General features: G+C 40.3%; 1 pseudogene; it reads right to left on the bottom strand.

Moving 5' to 3' along the window:
- Nucleotides 1-5,938: 5,938 nt before the first annotated feature.
- Nucleotides 5,939-6,865, bottom strand: LOC125018170 (annotated as a pseudogene).
- Between the last annotated feature and the right edge of the window lie 457 nt (nucleotides 6,866-7,322).

Below are 7,322 nucleotides of genomic sequence, written 5' to 3'. Positions count from 1 at the left end.
GTCTCACACACTGAATATTAGAAAGAAATTAACACAGCAAAAGAGTTATGTATTATTATGAATCAATAATAGTAGCAACAGTAGATTTACTTTGTTTTTAGTCATCTGTGACTAAATCCACGTAGATAACAGTAATCAAAGAACAACATGCATACCGTGTGTGGACATCAGCTAAAATACTGTCCAAATGATTTCCCGAGTGTTACAGTATACAGCATATGTAGAAAGTAGCTGCTGCCCTCCCAAATGAACACAACCCAAGACCCAGCTAACATTTATAGAGCTGGAGTTTGGAGGTGATCTACTCTAGATGGGTTGGGCTGAGCCAGAGAGACAAATTGTTCCAGATTCAGGTTTACTGCTCATGTGCAGGGTTAACAGTGCAATGAACTGCCAGTATAATAATACAATTTAAGCACAGGATTATCGAATTTATAGCATAAACTTTGTAAAAGTGACAAGTTAAAGTGACAATCACCAAGAAGAATCAAGAGTCTTTATTGTCATACAGACATCAGCACATACAGAATATTACAGTGAGATTATTTTTTTTATACCTGCTGGATAAATATAAAGGTTTTTCTTAAAACTCTTAACACTACTTTCTGAGACAGGAAAAAAGGTGTGTTTTTTTTGTTGTCATTATGCTTTTAGTACATATTAATATTCAGTGTCCAGAGATTAGTTTATTAAGTTTAATGAGTTTAGAAATGTTGAAAAAATGCTCATGAATGTCTGTGAATTGTTGAAGAGTTGGGATTTAAATAGGAACATCAGAAACTTGCATGACTAGGGTCTGTTAATGACCAAATGATTGCTCAAGAGAGGTTTGAGGAACACATTTGGCCTCTAAAGTCCCCAGATCACCATCAGAATGAGCAATTGTAGGAAATGCTGGACAAGTACTTCCTTTACAACTTAACAGACAAAGTACTACTACTTTTGGTGCTTGATACCAGTGGTGTCTTTGCTTTAGGGGCCAGTGCGCTGCTGTGCAGGGGAGGATCATATGCTTTTAGAAGTTTTCAGTGTAAGTTACAATAAATAATAATAATACTAAATTAAATTTTACCCTGAATTAATTGTCTGCAGTTTTCATTTGAGAAAAGCAGTTCCCTCTGTAGACACTTTTTGTAGATAGTTGTGTGTAAATAGTTTGTTGTGTCTGATGCTGCATCTCTGTTTCTGCTCAGCGGGGCCTAAAGTTCAGGGCCCCAGAGGATTCTCATTGGATGATTTGAAACAAGGAGCGAGGACTGCACCAGTCTTGCTAGCTTGGCTAATGTCATTGACCGTCAACGCCTGCGGAGCTAATTCATGTTTCATTCGTTAATTGTATGATGGGTCGAGTTAACTTCCTGGCGAGTCTGCCAGGTGAGTTTACCACCTGAGCAGACGAAGTTGGAAATAAAAAGTTTGCGACCACATCCACTGGAGGATTTTTAGTATTTTATGTAGTGTTTCTAATTCAAATTTCTGAAAATTAGCACAGTGGTGGGAGCATCATGTTGATAGGAAGCTTGTCAGCAGCAAACCCCATATGGCAAAGAGTAAAACAGCTTTAATTTACCCCTTTTTAAAAAATCTAATTGTATATTTTAAATTCATTCACAGTATTTTGTGGAAATCTGTTCAGGACGTTGTATTTATTTAATTACTGATTTTATAGACACTGTAGATGGGTAGAACTCAGGATAGAATGAAGTCCTCCCAGCCCTCACTGATGATGCCACATTCTTTTAGAGACTCACTTATGATGTCACAGTCCTATGGTACCTCGCCATTCCGGAGGATAAACAAAGACATTCACAGATTCATTACATTCAGTTTGTATTTATTACAATGAGAAGACAGTTTGTGATGACTAAAGCTCGTTCTGAAATGATATTTTCAAGACGCAATCCTAGTTTGAGTGAAATGGCAACACAGACAACCACCGCCATGGACCAAACAACCAGTGCACAGGAAGAGTACACTCCTCCGACTACAGTGGACACAATTCCCCCCATCATGGATTCTTTCTTCATATTGGGCACGTTTGCTCTCAGGAAACCCTGAAGACGAAACCAGGTACATGCTGGCAGAGCTGCTAACAGACATTATGGCGCTCATTACAAAATCAACGCTGGCAGAAGTCACAAGGAGAGGAGTCAAGCCTTGGGATGACCTGTTGTCCAATTTGGAGGACACACTGCCTCGAGCTTTGTCTCAAGCTCTGGACATTCCAGATGAGGTTTTCCGGGAAACCTCGAACTGTTGAAGGAGCATCATGTTCAGAGAAATAGGAGCAATGTGTGTCATGTGTGTCAACTCCATGCACCTTAGCATTTACCCTGCAACTCCAGCTAGACGTTAACCACTGGTATCCTAACATTGGATGAAATGGTTGCTTGCATCATTAAAATACTACAAGAGTGCACCGTCAAGAAGAAAGTGATGTGCAAACATCAACTGCTCCAGCTGGAACTCAGCCTGGACCAAGACACAAGACACACTGAAGAAGACCAAGAAGAGTCTATCAAAGGTGATGTCTCAGACACTTTGGAAGAGAAATCTGCACCAGTGTCTCTGACAAGCAGGATTAAGAGCTTCTTCAAAAAGCCACCTCGCAAAGCATCACCTCCTGCACCAACACAGACGCCCAACATTACAGAGGTCACCTCTGTGAACATCTTTGTGCCTCTAGACACAACACTGGAAGAAATATTTGTGAGCAGCATTGCAGAGAACGTGATTTCCTGGTCCCTTAAAAAGTCCAAGAGGACCTGCACTGCAGATACCCTAGAGACCATGCACCAGCGGCTGTTCAACAAACTCTGGTGTGAAGTCGAGAGCCAAGGTTTCAACATTAACCTGTACAAGCTGAAGGACGTGGACAAGGCCATTTTGAAAGACATCTGCAAAAGATTCCACTGCCCCAAATCAGCTTTGTGGACTCCTATGATCTATCGAGGTCCACAAATGGAAGACATCATCGCGTTGTCTTTTAAAAAGCAGTTGAGGAGACGATCAGAAGAACGTGGCAACATCGCAGAGTTGTTCACAGCAATAGGGAGAACTTTCAACAACCCTACAGTCGGCCCCACAGTGCCGGTGTTTTAAAGATGAACATCATCATCACTGGTAATTTTTTTTTTCTTTTAATGTTTTTGCCTACGCCTACGAACAGGTCGGGACTAAACTCGTATCGTCATCTCGATGGACATCAGTACCTCCTGACAGCTAGAGGGCGAGGGATCGATTCCCCGACTTCCTTAAGGCATCTGCGCTGCTGCTTACTTCTCTTCACTTCGCTACTTGTTACTACAATAAAGAAAAAAACTGTTTGTATTTCTCTTTATGTGAACAATCTGATAATAACATAAATATTTCAAACAATAATAAATATATACAGTACATACAAGGGCTGCACGATTCTGGAAAAAATGTGAATCGTGATTTTTTTTTTACTTAGAATTGAGATCACGATTCTTTAGCGCGATTTTTTTTTTTTTTTTTTTTTACAAAATGTTTATTGCACTGATGAACTTTAACAAAACAAAACAAAACATTCAAATGGTCATTCAAGTAAAGTATCAAACATTGAGATTTCCTTGAAATGTGGAACATACGTGTTTGGGCATGAGTTCGGTTCAGGTCTGTGGGCGACTCTCGCCACTACCACCTGGGGTTTCTTCGCCATCCATTTAACTCTCTTTACCGCTGACTTCTCTCTGCTTCCCTCCCGTATCCACACACTCGACTGCAGGCGGGCTTCCTCCACTGACGGAATCACGTGTTGTAAAGAAGCTTTACCATAGGTCGATGGAGGAGTCAGCGGCAGTGCTGCCTTTAGGGGCGCTTGAAAAAATCCGTGAAGAAATGGGAACATTTGTTCGTGATGCCACTAGTGAAATGCAATGCTTAAGAATCATTGTGTTTCGAAATGATATCACGCGTATGTGTAAATTGAGATCGCAATTCTTTAACGATTTATCGTGCAGCCCCATTCTTCAGAGACAAAAATGGCTAAAACAAACCTAATGCAGGAAACATTCCTGAAGATATAGATTCTCAGGAAGGATACAGCTGTCACCAGAGAGTTAGGAATACAGATGCAGTCCTTCAGCAGTTGGATACACTTTGCAGAAATACAGACGAACCAACAGCTTGGAAGACAAACCAAGATCTGGACGTCTGAGGGTTTCTTCAGCCTGAAATGACCGCATCCTGATCCACATGTGCAGGGAAAACCACCAAATGACATCACAGGAGCTCCAACAACAGTGGTCAAACCAAACTGGTGTCCAGTGTTCCACCTGTAGTGTATGTGGTCGACTTTTAGATGGTGGCTTAAGGTCCTACAAGGCTGTCAAGAAGCTCTTGATCAATGAGAAATAGAGGTTAGCCCGGCATTGCTGGACTCAACAACACAGGAACTGGACAGTCAGGAATTGGAAGAAGATTCTGTGAGTCCAGTCAAATGAGTCCAGTTTCCAGCTTTATCTTCCTGCTGCTAATGTGAGCGAATGCAGAAGGCCAGGCGAAACATTATCTCCAGCATGTACCTACTGTCAAAACTGGTGGAGGCAGAATCATGGTTTGGGGATGCATGAGTGCTGCTGGTGCTGGTCATCTCACTTGTCTATGATGGCACATTGAACTCTGTCAAACCCATGCTCCCTTCTACATGTGCACTCTTCTGTCCAGGTCCAGACTGAATGTTTCAACAAGATAATGCTCCTTGCCACACATCCAGGACCAGTAGAACTTGGCTGCAGGAGCACAGTATCCAGGCCTTAGAGTGGCCAGTTCAATCCCTGGACATGAGCCCCATTGAAAATCTGTGGTGCACCCACACCTTTGGAAATGCAAAAAATATTTTCCCTCAAATATAGACAGTATTTGAAATTGTGTAAAATTGGTCCGAAAACTTTTATCCACCACTGTAGATATTTTGAGTAATAAAATTAATCAGAATGTATTTTAATTAGTAAGAGTGTGACAATATACTGTATGTATATCAAAATATGTGTTAATGTTTATGTGTAATCATTATTAAACAGTGTGTGCGTGTGTGTGTGTGTGTGTGTATAATTGTGTAAATGTATGTATGCATGTATGTATGTCCTATGGACCCCAGGAAGAATAGTCCTCACCACAATGAGGACTCCTGGGGATCAAATTCACCATAAACAATATACAACAGAAAGTATTAATGTACAGATACAACAAGGTAACAAAACAAAGTCTTTGTTACCACAATACATAGTGTTCAGCTAAATGAAAACATGTTTCAAACAATGAAACCACAGGGTGACAAACAGTTTGTGCATAATCAGTGACAAAAATAAAATACATCTTTCATATCATTTACCTCCATACACAGAAGCTTTATTCAGATCACCTGTAATATTCTCAGATATCTTATAAGTTGCAAAGTTTCATCAGTTCAAGGGAGAAAAAATTGTAATGCAAAACCTCACTGACTGATACTGACCTCCAGTGGCCAAAGCTAGAAATAAAAAATCATGGTGGTGACATGTCCCCACAAACTTTAAGAGAAGTTGAAATATGCACTACACACTTGTTGTTGCATTGTTTGTCATAGAAATACTACATACTGTAGGGACCCCGTGAACTTTCAGGGAAGTTGTTGAACAGCAGTTTGTCTGAAATGGCCATCTTTTTTCTTTCTTTCAGTCAGAAAACAAGAGAACCCCACTCACTGTGATCAGCAGCAGAGGAATGAGCCTGGTTTGGATTTGAATTTTAATGTTGCAACTATCATATTCATTATGTTATGTGTTTGACTATAATAATTGTTGCACATATTTAAATGTAAATATATGATATGGACATCGCTAGGTTTATTTTTCTTCACACCCTGAACGTAGAATGGTTCTCTCCCACAGACCAAAAACAATGTCAGACAATCTCCTGCTACAGAAAAAGTTATTTATTTCCAGTCAAACAGAAGTCGTTTACTTGCATTCTTTATCTTCGGTAAGTTAAACCCATACATAAAGGGAGTGATCATTGGTTGACAAATGAGAAGATAGACAGACAGAATTACACGGACCTTATCCGGCACACGAGCAGTTTCAATCCTGGAATCGGCAAAGTGAAAAATGCAGCCAACAAACACATTTGAAAGAGAGACAATCTGTGGCATACATGTAGTGACAGCTTTCTGTCTGTTTTCTTTAGATGTGTTCAGACAAACAGCCAAAATCTTCATGTAAGAGACTAAAATGAGAAAGAATGGGATCACCATAGTGCCAAAACCAAAAACAATGTCAGCTATATTGTTGTGCACTGAAACCGAACATGCAAGTTTAACCAGTAAACGGTGGTCACAGAACACTTTGTCCAACTTATGTCTGCAAAATTTCAAACTGAAGATGAATGAAAACGAGACAATAAAGTTAGCAAATGAATATGTCCATGTGAGCAGGATCATGATGAACACCCTCTCTGTGCTCATCATCACATTGTATTGTAAAGGATAACAGATAGCGATGTATCTGTCATAGGCCATGGCTGTTAAGCTGCAAAACTCAACAGAAGCACAGACGTAGAGATAAGACATCTGCAGGAAACACCACGGCAGGGACACCTCATGGTTGTCTGAAAACATCTGGGAGAGCATGAGAGGATACAAAGATGTGCTGCCACTGATCTCATTCAGAAACTAATTACAAAGTAATATATACATGGGCTCATGCAGCCTCCTGTCCACATATATGACCACAATGAGGACTGTGTTGGCCACACATATGGAGAGGTACCAGGACAGCATTAAGCTAAAATACAGGTACTTTAATGGTCCAATGTCACCATAGGCAGCCAGCACAAAAGAAACAACCTCACTTGAGTTGTCCATGTCTCACACACCGAGTATTAGAAATAAATGAACACAGCAAAAGAGTTATGTATTATTATGAATCAATAATAGTGGCAACAGTAGACTTATTTGTTTTTAGTCATCTGTGACAAAATCCACGTAGATAACAGTAATCAAAGAACAACATGCATACCGTGTGTGGACATCAGCTAAAATATTGTCCAAATGATTTCCCGAGTGTTACAGTATACAGCATATGTAGAAAGTAGCTGCTGCCCTCCCAAATGAACACAACCCAAGACCCAGCTAACATTTATAGAGCTGGAGTTTGGAGGTGATCCACTCTAGATGGGTTGGGCTGAGCCAGAGAGACAAATTGTTCCAGATTCAGAGTCAGATTCAGGTTTATTGGTCATGTGCAAGACTAACAGTGCAATGAACCATTGTGGGCGAGAGAGCAAGCACAAAACAACAGTATAATACTAAAATTTAAACA

This window comes from Mugil cephalus, chromosome 12, assembly GCF_022458985.1.
Source record: "Mugil cephalus isolate CIBA_MC_2020 chromosome 12, CIBA_Mcephalus_1.1, whole genome shotgun sequence".
In the NCBI taxonomy this organism is placed as follows: Eukaryota; Metazoa; Chordata; class Actinopteri; order Mugiliformes; family Mugilidae; genus Mugil; species Mugil cephalus.
The sequence above is the reverse complement of the archived record's forward strand: the minus strand, read 5'-3'. Positions and strand labels throughout refer to the sequence as shown.